Source organism: Clarias gariepinus, chromosome 5 (assembly GCF_024256425.1).
Source record: "Clarias gariepinus isolate MV-2021 ecotype Netherlands chromosome 5, CGAR_prim_01v2, whole genome shotgun sequence".
Lineage (NCBI taxonomy): Eukaryota > Metazoa > Chordata > Actinopteri > Siluriformes > Clariidae > Clarias > Clarias gariepinus.
In genome coordinates this window covers 4,357,501-4,380,697 of record NC_071104.1, presented here as the reverse complement: position 1 = coordinate 4,380,697, position 23,197 = coordinate 4,357,501, and the positions used below count along the sequence as shown (strand labels likewise).

Sequence of the window (23,197 nt, the reverse complement as noted above, 5' to 3'; positions counted from 1 at the left end):
TATTTTGACAGAAGCTTCATGATTTATTTTTATCAGAAAAAAGGACACCAGCAGATTAATATTTCATTTGTAATTTATTTGCCTTCATTCCAGCAGGTCACAGTCATATAGAGAAGACAAATACACTGTTGCATTCCTTTTTATGTTTAATTCATTAATTAATAATTTGATTATATTAGTCAAATTTACTTTTTGTGTGACACAACATAAAGCATTTAACAACAAACTTTAATATTTTTACAATAACCTAACCTCATGTTATAATTAATTAGGCAGTATTTTTTTAAACAAACTTCATTCTCGGGAATCGAACCTGGGACCTTTGCATCCACAACCTCTGGCTGACCAGCTGAACACATTCATGCTCGCTTCGAGGCTGCAGCTAAAGACGCTAGCGATGCTAATGCTAGCGGCGCTAACGGCTGCAGACAGGAAGACACTGCCAGCACCGGAAGCGCATCCATCATCACCGAGCACAACGTGAGGAGAGCCTTCAAGAGAGTAAACACCAGGAAAGCAGCAGGACCAGATGGCATTTCAGCTCGTATTCTCAGAGCCTGCGCAGACCAGCTAGCATCTGTGTTCACTGAGATATTCAACATCTCTTTATCTCAGTCGGTGATCCCCACATGCTTCAAAGAGTCCATCATTGTTCCTGTCCCGAAGAAACCTCATCCTGCTTCCCTCAACGATTATCGCCCTGTAGCCCACACCTCAGTAGTGATGAAGTGCTTTGAGCGCCTGGTCTGAGACTTCATAATTTCTTCACTACCGGACACACTCGACATACTACAGTTTGCAAACCGAAAGACTTTTGTATTTCTTTTTATTCATATTTATTTCTTATAGTAATTAGGTCAGTGAGTTGTTACCTGAGCCGCTGTCATCTTTTATCAAGAGGTTGACACAAACATGCATGGTCATCCTAAAGATTGGATGAAATTTAAATTTCTACCACGAACCTGTTCAAAAACGCCAGCAACACACGCCGCCACACACAGAGGGAGCAGCTCATGACCTCGACGTGATTTGAACACGCAACCTTCCGATTTGGAGTCAGACACGCTACCGTTGCGCCACGAGATCCTACATTGCCAGCAGAAGCTTATTGCATAACCTGTCTGAATTCCCCCCCTCCATGAATATCAAGAGCGTGTTTCGTGATCAAATGGCAGTGTGAGTGTGACAACTTGTACCTGAATCTCCAAGTTGTCCAAGCTTCAAGATGGGGATGCTCAGATTTGGGGAACTCAAGACAATTCACAGCCATGACTTGACCTCCTCCTCAAATCAAGACTTTTTCTTTGCCACTTACTGTGCAGCATGTAAAATCAACCATAGAATCAAACGAAATGACCAGATTTCATGCATGTTTTGTCAAACACCAAGTGAGGCCTTTTTCTGCATTCGAATCTGTACTGGAAAACCTTATTGGATCTTTCCAATACACACAAGTGTACCGGTTGGCTTAAGTTCAGGATTTTTAGGCCTTAGACTGAAACCACGTTCACGTTTTACCTTAAGCAAAACAGGAAAGCAGTTTAGAGAGCAACCTCTCCAACCATCTATGGGCAATGCTGCAAAATACAGACAGAAAGATGAAATGAACCTATGAATCATGAACAATGACAAGTTTTCATACCCAATCGTCAAATATAAGCTGATTTCTTGACTTCAGCAATCAAACATGTGCTGGGACATCTCAAAAGAATTTTTCAGCATCCGTGAAAAGGAAGTTCAGCTCAGAACCTGTAGCCTTCATTTTGGTACCCTGCTCCGGGCTTTGCCTCAACAACACAACCATGTGCAGAGACGTCTAGTAAACAGGAGATCCCAGGAGAGCTGAACAGGAGCGTTTAAATCCCAGCAATGCCTCTTGCTGTGCACTTCTGTTGCTATGCAGATCAGACTGGTTTCTGTGGAGAAAATGAAATCTTTCCTTTATGTCCGACCGTTAACAGCTCATGGGTTAAGGTCACACAATGCACAAGCTTTCTGATTAGCCAAGGTTAGAGTCCTATCTTGTATATCCCTAGCGCAACTGCTGTCAACATCATGAGCTACATTGCGACTGCAATGCTTTTCACCACACCTTTAAACATGTGTCTTTTAGGACGATGACTAGAGCAGATAATTTCTTGCATTTGCATTGGTTTGGCTGCCTTCTTTTGACATATAATTTGACCTGTGGTTGCGATTATTCAGCTGTTGGGGACCTTTGCAAGCATTAAATCAAGTGTATGAGGCGCATTCACAGAAACGCAACAGAATAATGCTGCTGCCAAATCGTTATTCGTGTGGTAACATGATGTCTCGAATTTGTAGGACCTTACACCACAAAACGTTCAATCTATGGGTGATGAGGAGATACCTTATTTAATAGGATATCTAGTGTATATGATGAGGTCTCCATGCTACAGTGCTATCCAAGCAGTGTCTACTGCAACAATCATCTGTTGGTGCGAAAGCTATCCCTTTCTTGCCTTCCTTACAGCCAGAATTGAATAACTTTGCAAGTCAGACAGGGTTCTGTGGTAAATTTCCTTGGTAAAATTAGGGCATTCTGTCAACGCTGTTGACAGCTTGTGGGATCAGCACCTACCATAGTTGTTTACGACATTGATTCACGCAATCCTTATGGGACAAAGAGCCAGAGTCCACAGCAGCAATCTGATGAACGCTTGCTTGCTTTTACATGTGCATGGCGTGTGGATTTTAATTCCTTTTCCCTGACTTGTGATATGCTTGTTAGGACTATGGCTGGAGATCAGCCATAACCTTTTGTTTGCTGTGGCTTGTGTGCCATTTACAGATCTAAAACTTGACATTTTCTTGAGGATTTTCACCCTTTTTGGGATCTTATCAAGCCGAAATCAAAGTTAGGATGGGCAAACAAACATCAAAGCATTTGCATGGCATCGCTGGTTGAGTACTCGTCTTACCAGCTCAGCGAGGTTTGCATGTGGATGGAGGAAATATTAGCATTGCGATCAGATTATGTCTTAGCCAGGAGAGTCTCGGTTAAAAGGGCTGGGTCATGGCTAAGGTTCCACCCAGGCAATTGGAAAACTGCCATCTCTCCTCTTCTTCTCTTTCCCCCCCTCTTTCTTTTTCCTCTCTCCTCCTGTCCCCCCCTTTCACTCTTTCTCTGTCTCTCTGTCGAGCTACACATGTCGTTCCTGAGCTGCCAGTGATCCAGACTCCCTCTGCCCTCCGGACCTGTCTGACCCATCCTGGTGCCCCGCTTCTGGCTGAAGATCTCGTCACATGGATGCCCCGTGTGTCTCTCTGGGATGCGTCTGGTGTCTGGGAATGATTCTCTCTACCTAGAAAATGGTTCTGGCCTTGACTGGTGTTGGCAACTGTTTCTCTGGGGACTTGACAGTTCGATAGTTCATGACTGGAACTTCTTACAAGTCTACCTGGGTCTTCAATAACTACCTGGACTCCATATTAACATCAATTAACATCAGCTATTATAGCTGAACTGCCTCCCACCCTACACACTGTATAAATGCAGATCATTTACTGCTTTCTGTTTCACCCAAATGAGGATGGGTTCCCTGTTGAGTCTGGTTCCTCTCAAGGTTTCTTCCTATTACCATCTCAGGGAGTTTTTCCTTGCCACTGTCGCCCTCGGCTTGCTCACCAGGGACAAACTGACCATTTTGATTCATACAAATTCACATTTCATACAAACTTAAATAATTCTTTTGACTATGTAAAGCTGCTTTGCGGCAATGAAAATTGCTAAAAGCGCTATACAAATAAAATTGAATTGAATTGAATTGAAATTGGCACTGTGGCTTAGCTGGTGAAAGCATTCAGTTTCATCTCTTGAAAGCGAAAGTTTCATCTCTTGGTACACCAGACAAGGTCTGGGTCCAACTGCACGAGGAGCTCAAGGCTTAAGTGCTTGTGGGCTCAGGTTGTGGCAGGGTATCTTGCTTTCAGCCAGGATTTCTGCTCAGTTTTCATGTGTTTTCCACCTGTCCATGGAGCTCAAGCAAGGTAGCTCTATTCATCCCACAGAAGTGAATGAACACTGGCATTTTGATTTGCAAGAATTAAATCATTTTCTGAGTAGCCGTGGAACACAACACTGACACAACTGACACAACACCAGGATCAGCTTCAGGGTGGACCCAGGCAAAAATAATAAACAAAACTGGTATCTGTATTTTACAAGCTTGTTTACCTAAACAAAACACAAATAAAAATACAGATAACTTACCTATCTCCCTCAACCAAAAACAGTGGATAAATTCCCTTTTCCCCAAAACAAATGGCAGCCACACCCCTACTACTGGTGCGTGCACAAACATAAAGTGAAAGTATTCACAAAAAATATATACAACAAAAAACAAGCAAACAAACCAAAAGGGACAAGCAATAATCAAAGTCAAAGGGTTGCAATAAAGTCAAAACCAGGGTACACAAGCCAATATCAAAAACACCAAAATAACAACTCTCTCTCCAAAACAATCAACGCCTCGCCTACAATCCCGCGTCTCTCTCCGGTTTATAACTGGTCCACTCGTTGCTGACGTCACTCAGGGCGGAAGTGCACGTGTGGAAGGTCAGCCAGCCGCTGGTGTAGTGGCAGTCGAAAACCTGGAGTGGAATAGGAGCGGAGCCGAACCTGGACACGCTGTAGTGGCAGTCGGAAAACTTGGAGTGAAATCAGGAGCGGAGCTCAACCTGGGCACAATATACACACGCTACAAAGCACAGAAGCCTAAACACACACAGCGCGACCAAAATGTTGTGGGTTGTAACATTCCCCCCCACACACAAATGTTCACCTAACTTTTATTCAAAACCACAAAACGAGGAATGGTTTGATTGGGCTTACCCACAAGTTGACATGTGTGACACGATCTACAATATTGAGCTACATGTCTTTTCATACCAGGCCATACAAAATATTTTAACGCCCTCAAGTAGGTTTTTCGTATGCCCACATGACCAGAACAAGGATGGTCGTGAGCCAACATGAGAACTTCGTTGCGAAGTTCTTGAGGGACTACAACCTGATATACATCACTCGAACCATTCAAAGAATAGGGTGGTGACCACTTTCGCATTAAAACTCCATTTTCCAAGAAGTAAGCAATTGGGTGCTTCTCCAGCTCTCCTTTCTCCACCGCAGTCTCAAAACAATGGGTTAGCGAAGGGTCGGCCTTCTGAGCTATCGCCAACTTGGCACGAGTCAGCTTGTTCAGTGTGTAGAGTGCAGGATGTTTAGACATTCTTCCTCCGTCGTTAGCGGTAATTTTATTTGTGATAGGTGTGTGTTAGTGAGCACTCTGACGGAGAAGATATCAGCGTTAGAGGAGCGCATCCAGACTTTAGAGAGGGTTAGAGAGTGTGAGATCAGTGTTATTCCTGTAGCGGACAGTCTGGGTGCCGCAGGCGGAGATAACCAGCCCCCGACTCCGGCATTAGAGCCCTCACAGCGGGGCGAGTGGGTGACGACTCGGCGGCATACTCGTTCAGCCAAAGCTAACGCTAAGGCTAGCCCACCGGAGCACACCTCTTCTGCGCTTCACGTGTCCAACAGGTTTGCTCTCCTCAGTGATGCACCCACTGAGAAACCTGAAAGAGCTCTGGTTATAGGAGACTCTATACTGAGACACGTGAAATTAGCTAGATCTTTAGGGGCGCCAGCAGCAGTGGTTAGGTGTATCCCAGGAGCCAGAGCACCGGACATAGCAGGTAATCTTAGGGCTCTAGGACAGCACAGGTTCTCCAAGATAGTAGTACATGCTGGAGCTAACGATATACGCCTTCGTCAGTCAGAGGTTAGTAAGAATAACTTTATAGAGGTGTTTAAATTAGCGAAGGCGATGTCCGATGGAGTAGTATGCTCTGGTCCCATCCCAATGAGACGTGGTGACATAACTTACAGCAGGTTATGGTCGCTGAACCGCTGGATGTCCAGGTGGTGCTCCGAAAACAACGTGGGCTTTATTGATAATTGGAAGACCTTTGAGGGCAAAGTTGGCCTGTTAGGGCGGGACGGTGTCCATCCCATTTGGGAAGGTGCTGCTCTCATTTCTTGTAGTATAGCTCATAGTCTTAGAAAAGGCCTAGTTAATCGGTGACAATCCAGAGCCCAGGCCAGGGAGCAGACAGACAGGCTAACCCAACCGTCTGCTAGCTGCATAGAGTCGTCACTCAGGGTTCACTCTATTGAGACTGTGTCTGTTCCCCGAGCTAAAATCAAATTTAGAAAGACTCAGAAAGTCTGTTTTATTAATTTAATTAGCATAAAGACCACAAACTTGGATCAGACTGAATGCGCAGCCGGCACCTCTGATCTGAAGCTGGGACTGTTAAATATTAGATCTCTCGCATCTAAAGCAGTTATCGTTAATGAAATTATCACAGATCAGGAGTTTGATATACTCTGTTTAACAGAAACCTGGATTAAACAGGACGAGTATGTAGCTCTAAATGAAGCTAGTCCTCCTGGATACAGCTACATACACCAGCCTCGGTTAACTGGTAGAGGAGGAGGCGTCGCAGTTATTCACAATGATAATTTGACTATTGTACAAAAACACGGACACAAAATTTATTCATTTGAAATTCTTTATAGTAACATAAGTGTATTTAACTATATTAAGTCAGCTCAGTCGATCCCGCTAATTGTCATTTACAGACCTCCAGGGCCGTACTCGGAATTTCTTAGTGAATTTGCAGATTTCCTTTTAAATCTAGTCGTTTCTGTAGACAAAGTGTTAATTGCTGGAGATTTTAATATTCATTTTGAAAACCCAGAAGACCCTCTGAGAACTGCATTTATGTCTATACTGGACTCGGTAGGAGTAAATCAGTGTGTAGTAGGACCCACTCATAAAGCAGGTCACACTTTAGATTTAATAATATTATTTGGATTAAGTATAAGAAATTTATTCACAATACCACTATCTAAAGTTATCTCAGATCACTATCTTGTCTCAATTCAAGTGTTTCACAATAATAATGTACACACAGCGCCGCGCTACCGTATGAAACGTACATTTACATCAACTACCAAACAGAGTTTTATCAGTAATCTCCCAGAGTTCCCAACTTCGATTAGATCACCGTCTGACCCCACAGAACTTGATCAGGCGACTGAATATTTAGAGTCGACATTTCGCTATACCTTAGATAATGTAGCTCCAGTCAAAAGAAATATTATTAGAGATAAAAAAACTTGCTCCCTGGTATAACGATCACACGCGCACTTTAAAACAGACCGCTCGGAAATTAGAACGTAAATGGCGTCAAACTAAATTACTAGTATTTCAAATAGCATGGAAGGAGAGCATCCTGAACTATAGAAAAGCTCTTAGTGTAGCTAGATCAACATATCTCTCCACTCTTATAGAAAATAACAAAAATAATCCTAGATTCTTATTTAATGCTGTAGCCAAATTAACCAGAAATAAGACCACTGCAGAAATCTCCACAACAACATCATGCAATAGTGAGGACTTCATGAACTTTTTTAATAACAAAATTGTAAATATTAGGCATAAAATTGAGGTTTTGAAACCGAACAATGTAATTGATGCAGATGTTAATCTAGCCATGTCAGATCAGAACCTAGAATACTTTACTCCCCTTGAAGAGAATGAACTAATTTCACTCATCTCTTCTTCAAATTCATCAACCTGTATATTAGATCCTGTACCGACACATTTTCTTAAACAGATAGTACCAGCAATAATAGAACCCCTGTTGAGAATAATTAATTCTTCACTCAGCATTGGATATGTTCCAAAATCTTTTAAATTAGCAGTTATCAAACCAATAATTAAGAAACCTGACCTCAAACCCTGTCAGCTGTCCAGTTACAGACCAATATCAAACCTCCCCTTTATCTCCAAGATCCTGGAAAAGATAGTAGCGGAGCAGCTATGCTCATATATACATAGAAATGGCATACATGAACTGTATCAGTCAGGATTTAGGCCTCATCACAGTACAGAGACAGCGCTCGTTAAAGTAGTAAATGACATTCTATTGGTCTCTGATCAGGGTTGTGTAACTATGCTTGTATTACTTGACCTCAGTGCAGCTTTTGACACTGTTGATCACGCTATTCTTCTTCACAGATTAGAAAATGTAGTGGGAATTAAGGGTACAGCCCTCTCCTGGCTCAGATCCTATCTGACCCATCGTTATCAGTATGTAGACTTAAATGGTGATTATTCTGCATGTTCTCTAGTGGAGTTTGGCGTTCCGCAGGGTTCAGTTTTAGGTCCACTGCTTTTTTCCCTTTACATGCTTCCTCTGGGCAACATAATCCGTAAGCATGGTATTAGTTTTCATTGTTATGCTGACGATACACAGTTATATGTCTCAGCAAAACCTGATGAGAAAAAACAGCTTACTAAAATTGAGCAATGTGTGCAGGACATAAGAAATTGGATGCTAATTAACTTCCTTCTGCTAAATCCGGATAAGACAGAAGTTCTAGTCATAGGACCGCATACAGCTAGGAGTAAAATTTTAGATCACACCGTAACTTTAGATGGCCTTTCTGTTCCATCAAATGCAACAGTGAAAGACCTTGGTGTGATTATTGATTCCAGCCTTTCATTTGAAGCACATGTAAATAATATTACCAGGATAGCATTCTTTCACCTCAGAAATATTGCCAGAATAAGAAATTTATTGTCGCTAAACGACGCAGAAAAACTAGTTCATGCTTTTATCACCTCTAGGTTGGACTATTGTAATGCCTTACTGTCTGGTTGTTCAGCTAGATGCATAAATATGCTTCAGCTAGTCCAGAATGCAGCAGCGAGAGTCCTCACCAGAACCAGAAGATATGAGCACATCACCCCTATCTTATCTTCACTCCATTGGCTCCCTGTGAAATTTCGCATTGATTTTAAAATACTACTCCTGACATATAAAGCATTAAATGGTCTCGCGCCGCAGTACCTGAGCGAACTGCTAGTGTCTTACGATCCGCCACGCCTACTTCGATCAAAGGATGCAGGCTGCTTGTCAGTACCGCGTATGATGAAAAATACAGCTGGGGGCAGAGCTTTTTCTTACAAAGCCCCAAAGTTATGGAATAGTCTTCCAAATAGTGTTCGGGACTCAGACACAGTCTCAGTGTTTAAGTCCAGGCTAAAAACCTATTTATTTAGCCAAGCATTTTTATAAATAGATTTGCCATAGGTAAAGGAGCAGATCTGGGGGACTCATGGACGTACAGTATTATGGTGAACTGGTATGTTTGGATGCTGTCTTCCTCACTCTCATTGATCACTCAGGTTTGCTGACGGTGAGGTGATTGTTTGCTTTACATGTCAGGAAGCCCTCATGTTTGTGTTTCCTTCTGGCTCTCCCTTTTAGTTATGCTGTCATAGTTAGTTCTGCCGGAGTCTCTGCTTGCACTCTACAGTTAATATACATTCACATTATACATTGTGTGACTGCGACCATACCTAACTGCCATCTCTCCTCTTCTTCTCTTTCCCCCCCTCTTTCTTTTTCCTCTCTTCTCCTGTCCCCCCCTTTCACTCTTTCTCTCTCTCTCTGTCGAGCTACACATGTCGTTCCTGAGCTGCCAGTGATCCAGACTCCCTCTGCCCTCCGGACCTGTCTGACCCATCCTGGTGCCCCGCTTCTGGCTGAAGATCTCGTCACATGGATGCCCCGTGTGTCTCTCTGGGATGCGTCTGGTGTCTGGGAATGATTCTCTCTACCTAGTTCAATAGTTCATGACTGGAACTTCTTACAAGTCTACCTGGGTCTTCAATAACTACCTGGACTCCATATTAACATCAATTAACATCAGCTATTATAGCTGAACTGCCTCCCACCCTACACACTGTATAAATGTAGATCATTTACTGCTTTCTGTTTCACCCAAATGAGGATGGGTTCCCTGTTGAGTCTGGTTCCTCTCAAGGTTTCTTCCTATTACCATCTCAGGGAGTTTTTCCTTGCCACTGTCGCCCTCGGCTTGCTCACCAGGGACAAACTGACCATTTTGATTCATACAAATTCACATTTCATACAAACTTAAATAATTCTTTTGACTATGTAAAGCTGCTTTGCGGCAATGAAAATTGCTAAAAGCGCTATACAAATAAAATTGAATTGAATTGAATTGAATTGGCATCTGGTTTCGAAGTAGCCTTTGGAACATCAGTAAATTTCACACTGGGGTTAAGCTGAGGCAGGCTTTCCTCAATGGTTTCCTCCTGGCATAAGAAAGAGTCAGACAAATCTACTACATCACTCAATTTCTTTTGCTGAGCACGCGTTAACACACAAGCAGGAAATACTGAAGGAATCTAAACTTCTAACTCTGGACAATCAGTAATCGGCTCAGATACAACCTCTGAAAGCGAAAAAATTTGGTTTCCAGCAATATCATTCCCCAGAAAGAATGAAATACCACTAACTGGCAATGCTGTACGAACGGCAACTTTAACAAAACCAGAAAAGTTTTTGGTTTCTAGATACAAGTTATGCAAAGGTGCCCGAATTACAGTCATACCAATGCCTTGAATTAACACATCACTCCCTAAATAAGAAGCTTCTGAAGAGGGTAATGCATTTTCCAAAATAAACGTATTTTAAACGTAATAAAAATATTTTAAAGGGGTTTCTTGTTTGACCAGCAACTAAAGATACATAACCAGAAAATATAAAAGGCTCAAACACCGATTCCCCAGTAAACTTAGCCAGCAGCCCTGCAGCATTTACCTTTTTGCTAGCAGGCTGCTGACGAGCCACCTTACGCTTTAACACCGGACAGAAGGCAATTAAGTGACCTTTTTCGTGGCAATAATAACAGTTACGAGATTCAGGCGAAGGGCTAACTGGAGAGCGAGCTTGAGCAGTTGTGTTTCGTGACTTCAATTGACGCAAGGAAGAATTACTATGAGACATGGGCATATTAAACACAGTCTTAAGAGTTAACACAAACTCATCAGCTAAGACAGCAGCTCTAAAAAAGACATCAATCTTCTGTTCATTTAAATACACAACTAGCTGCTCTGGAAGACAAGACTTAAACTCTTCTAGTAGAATTAATTCTTTAAGCTGCTCAAAACGTCTTACATTACTTGCAGAACACCATTTTTCAAAGAGCAAGCATTTCTCACGAGCAAACTCAACAAATGTTTGGCTATTTGGTTTGACTGCAGCTTTAACCACATCATAATCAAGGCTCTGTTCCAAAGAAAGAGCAGAGCATGCTTCTTGTCCTTTTCCTGTTAATTTACACTGCAGTAACAGTGTCCACAAACTTCTTGGCCATCTTAACGTGGTTGCAATTTTTTCAAACACTGCGAAATAAGAATCAACCTCCTCCTCTCTAAATATAGGCACTAGACCCACATGTCGGCTGACATCAAAAACAGGCTGGCTTACCGGTGAGGACTGGAGTGGAGCAAGTGGTGATGCCAGCGCACTGGAGACATCAGCTCCAACGGGACTGGGGGAAACTGCTGCAGGAGAACCAAACTTTCTTGGCAACGGCACAGGCTTCCGACTGGGTCCACTGAATCGGTCGGGTGTTCAGGTCAAATAGCCCCCAATTCCTCCCCATGCTCTGCTACTGTTCTTGTGTCACTAGCCCTTGGGAGAGGTGGAGTACCCACTCCCTCAGAAACTTTACGCCCAGGTAAGACTTGATCCGCCACAAGTGCCTCATAGATGGTGGCTTTAACCACCTTTTTACTAGAAAATATTTTATAAAATCAGCTATTAGAAGGAGATTATCCTTTCTACATTGTAACAATATATTTTGCTGTAAACTGTATGCCAGTTGCAGATATATAACATACAGTGTGTTTGAAGTTTGTTTATTTTTGCAAGCCTGAAATCTACTGCAACAGGCATGATTCTTGCCTGCAATGAACTTGGAACAACCTGAATTGAAACACCATGACTGGCAGTTTTGGCGTGCTCTGTGAAGCATGGTATAGCACTGTGGGACTTCATTTATGGTCCTATCATGCTGCATGCCAGTGGAGACAATCTTAGCTTGATAGTCAAGTTCCTGTGCCAGAGCATCTCAGATACGCGAGAGTATACGCGAGAGTCTAAGGTTTGGCTGTGGCCCTGTGGCTTAGTTGGTTAAAGTGCCTGTCTAGTAAACAGGAGATCCTGGGTTCGAATCCCAGCAGTGCCTCTCACTGTGCACTTCTGTTGCTATGCAGGTCAGACTGGTTTCTGTGGAAAAAAAGAAATCTTTGCTGACCTTATGTCTGACCATTAACAGCTCATGGGTTAAGGTCACACAATGCACAAGCTTTCTGATTAGCCAAGTTTACAATCCTTAGGTCATTAGCCATATTGCAAATTATACATGGCCCAATTGCCCAAGATTGCACTACACACTGCACTTCAATATATATATGTATATGTATACATAAAAATACATTCCTGAAAGCTCCCTTGTGCCCATTTTCTAAGAAAGCATACAGTGATAAGTTGCTGAAAGCTACTACGATCCGATGTGGATGTCTTTGTCTGATCCAGAGTAGACGATCCATTTGATCAGAGAAGAATGTTGAAAAAGTGTGTGTGCAAAACTGTAGAAAATGTGAAGAACGGTGTTGGCTGCAAAAGAATAACGACCGAGTTGGCTGTATTTCTCAGTCGGTAGCGCACTGGTATTTTAATCTCAGGGTCTGTGGCTTCAGTCCCTGTTTGTAAATGAAATAGACTTGAAAATGAGTCACGTGGTCTCCTTGTCCAGAAGGCCAACCTTTGTCGATAATGCTGATCTTTTTGAAGGAATTCACATACCATGGGCATATAAGACATTCATTCATCCAAGATAAAACTTTAGAAGCAGGGCTGTTCAGAAGAGTGATCCTGGTAACAACTTTCACTGCATGTGAAGGTCAGAATCCTTTTTTTAGGGAAGAAAATGTTGAAAACATGGCAGTTAAACAGAAATATTAATGGTTCGATTGATCTCAGCGTAAATACTGGATAGGTTATCAGTCAGTGTGAAAGTTTAAAATTCTCATGACCAACCTCACCACTTGAAAGGGTTCACAAGTGCTTGGTTTCTTTAAATGTGTCAAACAATTTTGACCCATTTGAAGAAACACACACACACACACACACACACACACACACAAACATTATCACTCAGCTTAACTACTACAACTCAACTACATCAATACATCAAAACACTGTGACTGGACTGACAAATCAACACAAGCGTAGACACACTGACCCACACAAACACACATCTGTAAATGCCTCACTGTTTATCTCTTCTGCACAATATTCATTACTTTTTGCACAAATATCAATTCTTGCTGCTATGTTTTACTACCTCAACACCATATTTTATGTTTTATGTTCTGATATGTCGTTGTTGTCGCACTGTCACTTTGTTGTTGCTCGTTTTGCACATTTGCACGTGAACTTTATGTTGTTGTCTGTTGTCAGGGAAAAAAAAAAAACTGTAGATAGTCTGTTAGTTAGTTAGTCTTTTAGTTAGTTTTTTTGTTAATTTATGTTAGGAATATCTGTCTTGTCTCTGCTAGCCAGCTAACTAGGCCTCCTAGCTAGCTAGTTTAGCTTCTCTGTTAATTTATGTTGTAAGTTTATGTTGCATGTAGCACCTTGGTCCTGGAGGAACGTTGTTTCGTTTCACTGTGTACTAACTGTATATGGTTGAAGTGACAATAAAGCCTACTTGAACTTGAACTTGAACAATGGACGAGCATTGGGAAAGGATGGGTAAAACTGTTTATTGTGAGGGATGGCACACCGTCCAGAGCCTGGATAGCTCAGTCGGTAGAGCATCAGACTTTTAATCTGAGGGTCCAGGGTTCAAGTCCCTGTTCAGGCGTTACCTTGGTGATTAGGAAAAAAAGAGTGTTTGGCACAAGTTGTTCAAAGCAATTAAGAGGGTTAGCTTTGATTAAGAAATTCTCAAAGGCTGAAAATTCGAAATTGCAGACTACTTGCCAAGGATTTCCTGGTGGAGACTTACTCTTAGGAGATTGTCTTATGCTCAGGAAGGTCACCAAGGGATGGAAGTCCCACAAGTACAAGATGGCGCCAGTGAGGTCGGCTGCTGTCACGATGTCCAGTCACGCCAAACTTTCATCAGCATATCACCTGTCCCACCAGGGGCGAAAGGACACTCAACCACTGCTACGCTACAGTCAAGGATGGCTACAGGGCACAATCTCGTCCACCGTTTGGTCTTGCGTCGGGGGGACATGGACCCGTACAAAGCTGTGTCACATATTGTGCGAAAACGGTGAAAGAGGCGAAGCAGCGCTACATATGGAAACTAAAGTCACAACTTCAACAGAGTGACTTTAGGAGCCTGTGGCAGGGACTAAGGACAATAACGGACTATAAAACAGCAACAACCGGTATGGCGAACGCGGACGCGACCCTGGCTGACCAGCAGAACACATTCTATGCTCGCTTCGAGGCTGCAGCTAAAGACGCTAGCGATGCTAATGTTAGCGGCGCGACGGGCTGCAGACAGGAAGACACTGCCAGCACCGGAAGCGCGCTCATCATCACCGAGCACAACGTGAGGAGAGCCTTCAAGAGAGTGAACACCAGGAAAGCAGCAGGACCAGACGGCATCTCAGCTCATATTCTCAGAGCCTGCGCAGACCAGCTAGCATCTGTGTTCACTGAAATATTCAACATCTCTTTATCTCAGTCAGTAGCCCTCACCTCAGTAGTGATGAAGTGCTTTGAGCGCCTGGTCTGAGACTTCATAATTTCTTCACTACCGGACACACTCGACATACTAAAGTTTGCAAACCGAAAGACTTTTGTATTTCTTTTTATTCATATTTATTTCTTACGTATAATTTTTTTTTAGTAATTAGGTCAGTGAGTTGTTACCTGAGCGCTGTCATCTTTTATCAAGAGGTTGACACAAACATGCATGGTCATCCTAGAGATTGGATGAAATTTAAATTTCTACCACGAACCTGTGTGTGCCACACACAGAGGGAGCAGCTCATGACCTCAACGTGATTTGAACACGCAACCTTCTGATCTGGAGTCAGACGCGGTACCGTTGCGCCACGAGGTCCTACATTGCCAGCAGAAGCTTATTGGCTAACCTGTCTGATTTCCCCCCTCCATGAATATCAAGAGCGTTTTTCGTGATCAAATGGCAGTGTGAGTGTGACAACTTGTACCTAAATCTCCAAGTTGTCCAAGCTTCAAGATGGGGATGCTCAGATTTGGGGAACTCAAGACAATTCACAGCCATGACTTGACCTCCTCCTCAAAACAAGACTTTTTCTTTGCCACTTACTGTGCAGCATGTAAAATGAACCATAGAATCAAACAAAATGACCAGATTTCATGCATGTTTTGTTAAACACCAAGTGAGGCCTTTTTTTATTCAAATCTGTACTGGAAAACCTTATTGGATCTTTCCAATACACACAAGTGTACTGGTTGGCTTAAGTTCAGGATTTTTAGGCTTCAGACTGAAACCACGTTCACGTTTTACCTTAGCAAAACAGGAAAGCAGTTTAGAGAGCAACCTCTCCAACCATCTATGGGCAATGCTGCAAAATACAGACAGAAAGATGAAATGAACCTATAAGTCATGATCAATAACAACTTTTCATACCCAATCGTCAAATAGAAGCTGATTTCTTGACTTCAGCAATCAAACGTGCTGGGACATCTCAAAAGAATTTTTCAGCATCCGTGAAAAGGAAGTTCAGCTCAGAACCTGTAGCCTTTATTTTGGCACCCTGCTCCGGGCTTTGCCTCAACAACACAACCATGTCTACATAGTCCAAAAAATCGAAGAAGCAAGCGCTTGATGAAGAAAAGTGCCAACTTCTTCACTAGCAAGCAAAGCTATGCTGTGAGAGGTCAAGGATATTGATGCAGATCCATACACGATTTCCTAAATGCAACAAAGAGATGGGGCTCTTGTCAGAAGTGGGATTTGAACCCACGCCTGACAAGGATCTAGGAAAGACACCTCTTGCACGGATTACAGGTCGCTGGCCACGCACTCATATAAGCAATTGGATGTCTATGAGGCAGCTTGTCATTGGAAGACAGATCAACGTTGGGAAGTGGTGACAGGATTTCTCCACCAAAGCAGCAACTACTGAGGATGAAAGGGGCAGGATGTCACTATTATGTCTTTAACAAAGCACCAACTATTAAGGGCATGAGGAAATTTATTACAAATCACAGCCACAACACAATGAGTTGCAACATGTCTTTCTTGTGCAATATAACAGACGTAATCGGCAGGATTCGAACCTGCGCAGGGAGACCCCAATGGATTTCTAGTCCATCGCCTTAACCACTCGGCCACGACTACACCACGTGTGCGTGCTTGGCGTGGGCCCGTGGTTGAATAGACTTTTGCACGTCTCATTTCATGACTTGACCTCCTCCCCAAAGCAAGCCTTGGATCTTTCCAATACACGCAAGTGTATCGGTTGGCTTAAGTTCGGGATTTTTAGGCTTCAGACAGGAACCACGTTCACGTTTTACCTTAGAAAAACAGCAAAGCAGTTTAGAGAGCAGCCTCTGCAACCATCTATGGGCAATGCTGCAAAATACAGTGAGAAAGATGAAATAAACCTATAAATCATAAACAAGACAACTTTTCATACCCCATCGTCATCCAGAAGCTGATTCCTTGACGTCTGCATTCAAACATGCGGTGGAACATCTCAAAAGAATTTTTCAGTATCTGTGAAAATGAAGTTCAGCTCAGAACTTGTAGCCTTCATTTTGGCACCCAGCTCAGTGCTTTGCCTCAACAACACAACCATGTGCAGAGACGTCTAGTAAACAGGAGATCCCAGGAGAGCTGAACAGGAGCGTTTAAATCCCAGCAATGCCTCTTGCTGTGCACTTCTGTTGCTATGCAGATCAGACTGGTTTCTGTGGAGAAAATGAAATCTTTGCTTTATGTCCGACCGTTAACAGCTCATGGGTTAAGGTCACACAATGACGATGACTAGAGCAGATAATTTCTTGCATTTGCATTGGTTTGGCTGCCTTCTTTTGACATATAATTTGACCTGTGGTTGCGATTATTCAGCTGTTGGGGACCTTTGCAAGCATCAAATCAAGTGTATGAGGCGCATTCACAGAAACGCAACAGAATAATGCTGCTGCCAAATCGTCATTCGTGTGGTAACATGATGTCTCGAATTTGTAGGACCTTACACCACAAAACGTTCAATCTATGGGTGATGAGGAGATACCTTATTTAATAGGTTATCTAGTGTATATGATGAGGTCTCCATGCTACAGTGCTATCCAAGCAGTGTCTACTGCAACAATCATCTGTTGGTGCGAAAGCTATCCCTTTCTTGCCTTTCTTACAGCCAGAGTTGAATAACTTTGCAAGTCAGACAGGGTTCTGTGGCAAATTCCATGGTGAAATTAGGGCATTCTGTCGACGCTGTTGACAACTTGTGGGATCAGCACTTGCCATAGTTGTTTGCATTTGGTAGAATTTGATTAGTAGCAACAAAAAAAGCATCTGCCTAATGAACTTGAGCATCCATGAATCTTGGAGAGCCTGAAAAAGAACACCCTGGTTGGCTCTGTGGCGCAATGGATAGCGCATTGGACTTCTAGACTCAGCTGTGGAGCTATTCAAAGGTTGCGGGTTCGAGTCCCGCCAGAGTCACTAACTAGTTACCTTCTTTTCATCCACACACCATGTCTAAAATTAAATCTTGCCATATTTGATTGAATGACTTGTCAGCTGAATTTAAGAAATATCATTGTTTTCCACATGTTTCTGCCCATTTGTCCAAATCAAGCCCTCAGCTCAACTCCAGCTTCAACAAAAGGTTACGACATTGATTCACGCAATCCTTATGGGACAAAGAGCCAAAGTCCACAGCAGCGATCTGATGAATGCTTGCTTGCTTTTAGATGTGCATGGCATGTGGATTTTAATTCCTTATCCCTGGATTGGATTTTCACCCTTTTTGGGATCTTATCAAGCCGAAATCAAAGTTAGGATGGGCAAACAAACATGAAAGCATTTGCATGGCATCGCTGGTTGAGTACTCGTCTCACCAGCTCAGCGAGGTTTGCATGCGGATGGAGGAAATATTAGCATTGCGATCAGATTATGTCTTAGCCAGGAGAGTCTCGGTTAAAAGTGCTGGGTCATGCCTAAGGTGCCACCCAGGCAATTGGCACTGTGGCTTAGCTGGTGAAAGCACCTGTCTTGTAAACAGGAGATCCTGGGTTCAAATCCCAGCAGTGCCTGTTGTGAGTTTCATCTCTTGGTACACCAGACAAGGTCTGGGTCCAACTGCACGAGGAGCTCAAGGCTTAAGTGCTTGTGGGCTCAGGTTGTGGCAGGGTATCTTGCTTTCAGCCAAGATTTCTGCTCAGTTTTCATGTGTTTTCCACAGGTAGATACCTGTCCATGGAGCTCAAGCAAGGTAGCTCTATTCATCCCACAGAAGTGAATAAACAGTGGCATTTTGATTTGCAAGAATTGAATCATTTTCTGAGTAGCCGTGGAACATTTGCTGATGTTGGTTACATTTAAATGAGGACAATGGCTGTCAATAAGCAAGTATATATATATATGTATATATATATATATATATATATATATATATTGTTACGTCCCAGTCTAGGGTTGGGCCGTACAGCAAATGATAGGTTCGGGGTTCTATTTTAAACTGTGTGAACAAGGTTGGATATAATGGTGTAATATACCAGAAAGAAATAGACAGGCACTTTAGCTGGCAAAAAGACAGGGTTTGTATTGCTTTACACAAAGCAAACAAAAATACTGACACAACACCAGGATCAGCTTCAGGGTGGACCCAGGCCAAAATAATAAACAAAACGGGTATCTGTATTTTACAAGCTTGTTTACCTAAACAAAACACAAACAAAAATACAGATAACTTACCTATCTCCCTAAACCAAAAACAGTGGATAAATTCCCTTTTCCCCAAAACAAATGGCAGCCACACCCCTACTACTGGTGCGTGCACAAACATAAAGTGAAAGTATTCACAAAAAATATATACAACAAAAACCAAGCAAACAAACCAAAAGGGACAAGCAATAATCAAAGTCAAAGGGTTGCAATAAAGTCAAAACCAGGGTACACAAGCCAATATCAAAAACACCAAAATAACAACTCTCTCTCCAAAACAATCAACGCCTCGCCTACACGCCTCCTCAATCCCGGGTCTCTCTCCGGTTTATAACTGGTCCACTCGTTGCTGACGTCACGCAGGGCGGAAGTGCACGTGTGGAAGGTCAGCCAGCCGCTGGTGTAGTGGCAGTCGAAAACCTGGAGTGGAATGGGAGCGGAGCCGAACCTGGACACGCTGTAGTGGCAGTCGGAAAACTTGGAGTGGAATCAGGAGCGGAGCTCGACCTGGGCACAATATACACACGCTACAAAGCACAGAAGCCTAAATACACACAGCGCGACCAAAATGTTGTGGGTTGTAACATTCCCCCCCACACACAAATGTGAACTTCTAAGTTCACCTAACTTTTATTCAAAACCACAAAACGAGGAATGGTTTGATTGGGCTTACCCACAAGTTGACATGTGTGACACGATCTACAATATTGAGCTACATGTCTTTTCATACCAGGCCATACAAAATATTTTAACGCCCTCAAGTAGGTTTTCCGTACGTCCACATGACCAGAACAAGGATGGTCGTGAGCCAACATGAGAACTTCGTTGCGAAGTTCTTGAGGGACTACAACCTGATATACATCACTCGAACCATTCAAAGAATAGGGTGGTGACCACTTTCGCATTAAAACTCCATTTTCCAAGAAGTAAGCAATTGGGTGCTTCTCCAGCTCTCCTTTCTTCACCGCAGTCTCAAAACAATGGGTTAGCGAAGGGTCGGCCTTCTGAGCTATCGCCAACTTGGCACGAGTTATGCGAAGTTTGGCATCTGGTTTCGAAGTAGCCTTTGGAACATCAGTAAATTTCACACTGGGGTTAAGCTGAGGCAGGCTTTCCTCAATGGTTTCCTCCTGGCATAAGAAAGAGTCAGACAAATCTACTACATCACTCAATTTCTTTTGCTGAGCACGCGTTAACACACAAGCAGGAAATACTGAAGGAATTCCTGGGAGAGGTGGAGTACCCACTCCCTCAGAAACTTGAGTCACGTGGTCTCCTTGTCCAAAAGGCCAACCTTTGTCGATAATGCTGATCTTTTTGAAGGAATTCACATACCATGGGCATATAAGACATTCATTCATCCTAGATAAAACTTTAGAAGCAGGGCTGTTCAGAAGAGTGATCCTGGTAACAACTTTCACTGCATGTGAAGGTCAGAATCCCTTTTTTTTTAGGGAAGAAAATGTTGAAAACATGGCAGTTAAACAGAAATCTTAATGGTTCGATTGATCTCAGCATAAATACTGGACAGGTTATCAGTCAGTGTGAAAGTTTAAAATTCTCATGACCAACCTCACCACTTGAAAGGGTTCACAAGTGCTTGGTTTCTTCAAATGTGTCAAACAATGGACGAGCATTGGGAAAGGATGGGTAAAGCTGCTTTTTGTGAGGGATGGCACACCTTCCAGAGCATGGATAGCTCAGTCGGTAGAGCATCAGACTTTTAATCTAAGGGTCCAGGGTTCAAGTCCCTGTTCAGGCGTTACCTTGGTGATTAGGAAAAAAAGAGTGTTTGGCCCAAGTTGTTAAAAGCAATTAAGAGGGTTAGCTTGGATTAAGAAATTCTCAAAGGCTGAAAATTGGAAATTGCAGACTACTTCAAATTCAAATTTTATTTGTCATACACAGTACGAAATGTAGTGAAATGCTTACACGACTGCCAGTGACCTTAAAAAGAGAATTAAAACTTATAAGTAATAAATATCAATATAAGAAATATGATAAAAAATTTAAATAAAAATTTAACTAGAAAAAATACAACCTGAAAATAGAAATATATTGTATACATAGAACTATAATTTTGTGCAAGTATGCATAGAAAAAGTGACTTTGTGCAATGGTTATTAAAGTGACTTTGTGTAATGGTCCAGAATGTAAACGTGAACATGTAGTGTAGATGTGATGTGCGTGGAGTTGTCCATAGTGTCCATGGATGTATAGAGATTGATTGATTGATTTTGAGAACTGTGAAAATATTGTGTTAGTTTTGCCTAGTGGTGTGGTTGAGAGACCTTATCGCCTGCGGGAAGAAGCTCCTCCTCAGTCTCTCTGTGTTGGCCCTCAGGGAGCGAAATCGCTTCCCAGACCGCAACAGAGTAAACAGTCCATTGTTGGGATGGCTGAGGTCCTTCACGACCTTCCTGGCCTTGGTCCAGCACCGCTTGGTGTAGATTGAGTGCAGGTCAGGGAGCTCGATGCGGATGATGCGCTCAGCTGATCGCACCACCCTCTGTAGAGCTCGTCTGTCCTGCATGGTGCTGTTCCTGAACCAGGTCGTGATGTTTCCTGTCAGGATGCTCTCTATGGTGCAGGAGTAGAAATTCCTGAGCACCTTGGAGGGCAGTCTAAAGTCTCTCAAGCGTCTGAGGTGGTACAGACGCTGCCGGGCCTTTTTTACCACGGTGTTGATGTGACAGGACCATGTCAGGTCCTGCGTGATGTGAACACCGAGGTATCTGAAGCTGTCCACTCTCTCCACTGGGCTCTTGTTGATGATGGGGGTCTGGTAGTTCCTCTCCTGTTTTGTACTGAAGTCCACTATCAGCTCCTTTGTCTTACTGACGTTCAGGAGGAGATTGTTTCTCTGGCACCAGTTTTCCAGATTTTCAACCTCCTCCAGGTAGGCCGTCTCATCGTTGTTGGTGATCAGGCCCACCACGACAGTGTCGTCAGCAAACTTGATGACGGTGGTGGAGTTGGTAGTGGCCACGCAGTCAGAGGTGTACAGAGAGTACAGCAGGGGGCTCAGAACACAACCCTGGGGGGCTCCAGTACTGAGAGTGATGGAGGCTGAGACATGGCCGCCCATCCTTACTGCCTGTGGTCTGCCAGTCAGAAAATTGGAGATCCACTGACACATGGATGAGCTGAGTCCCAGGTGCTCCAGCTTGGTGGTGAGTGTGGAGGGAATTATGGTATTAAATGCAGAGCTGTAGTCGATGAAGAGCATTTTCACATAATTCCCCCTCCGAGTGTCCAGGTGAGTGAGAGATGTGTGGAGGAGATGTGAGATTGCATCGTCTGTGGAACGGTTTGGACGGTATGCAAACTGTAGTGGGTCCAGTGTGTCTGGTAGTGAAGAAATGATGAAGTCTCTGACCAGGCGTTCAAAGCACTTCATCACTACTGAGGTGAGGGCTACAGGGCGATAGTCATTGAGGGAAGCAGGATGAGGTTTCTTTGGGACTGGAACAATAATGGACTCTTTGAAGCATGTGGGGATCACCGACTGAGATAAAGAGATGTTGAATATCTCAGTGAACACAGGTGCTAGCTGGTCTGCGCAGGCTCTGAGAATGCGGCCTGAGATGCCATCTGGTCCTGCTGCTTTCCTGGTGTTCACTCTCTTGAAGGCTCTCCTCACTTCGTGCTCGGTGATGATGAACGTGCTTCCGGTGCTGGCAGTGACTTCCTGTCTGCAGCCATTAGCGCCGCTAGCATGCCTGCGCAGACCAGCTAGCGTCTGTGTTCACTGAAATATTCAACATTTTAACTCTTTATCTCAGTCGGTGATCCCCACATGCTTCAAAGAGTCCATCATTGTTCCTGTCCCCTGATTATCGCCCTGTAGCCCTCACCTCAGTAGTGATGAAGTGCTTTGGGCGCCTGGTCTGAGACTTCATAATTTTTTCACTACCGGACACACTCGACATATCAAAGTTTGCAAACCGAAAGACTTTTGTATTTCTTTATATTCATATTTATTTCTTACGTATACGTTTTTTTTAGTAATTAGGTCAGTGAGTTGTTACCTGAGCGCTGTCATCTTTTATCAAGAGGTTGACACAAACATGCATGGTCATCCTAGAGATTGGATGAAATTTAAATTTCTACCACGAATGTTGTTTCGTTTTACTGTGTACTAACTGTATATGGTTGAAGTGACAATAAAGCCTACTTGAACTTGAACTTGTGGAGAGCCTTCAAGAGAGTAAACACCAGGAAAGCAGCAGGACCAGACGGCATCTCAGCTCATATTCTCAGAGCCTGCGCAGACCAGCTAGCATCTGTGTTCACTGAAATATTCAACATCTCTTT

General features: G+C 43.2%; 4 non-coding genes across 4 annotated transcripts; 3 read left to right on the top strand and 1 right to left on the bottom strand.

The window, feature by feature from the left end:
• The first annotated feature begins 13,770 nt into the window (after positions 1-13,770).
• trnak-uuu (transfer RNA lysine (anticodon UUU)) lies at positions 13,771-13,843 on the top strand. The gene has a single exon. It is a non-coding gene; the product is annotated as a tRNA-Lys (tRNA).
• Positions 13,844-16,245: 2,402 nt separating this feature from the next.
• On the bottom strand, positions 16,246-16,327 carry trnas-aga (transfer RNA serine (anticodon AGA)). Its single transcript has one exon. It is a non-coding gene; the product is annotated as a tRNA-Ser (tRNA).
• A 1,239-nt stretch (positions 16,328-17,566) lies between these two features.
• Positions 17,567-17,656, top strand: trnar-ucu (transfer RNA arginine (anticodon UCU)). The gene is given in 2 exon segments: positions 17,567-17,603; positions 17,621-17,656. It is a non-coding gene; the product is annotated as a tRNA-Arg (tRNA).
• Positions 17,657-18,175: 519 nt separating this feature from the next.
• trnat-ugu (transfer RNA threonine (anticodon UGU)) lies at positions 18,176-18,249 on the top strand. The gene has a single exon. It is a non-coding gene; the product is annotated as a tRNA-Thr (tRNA).
• The last annotated feature ends 4,948 nt before the right edge of the window (positions 18,250-23,197 follow it).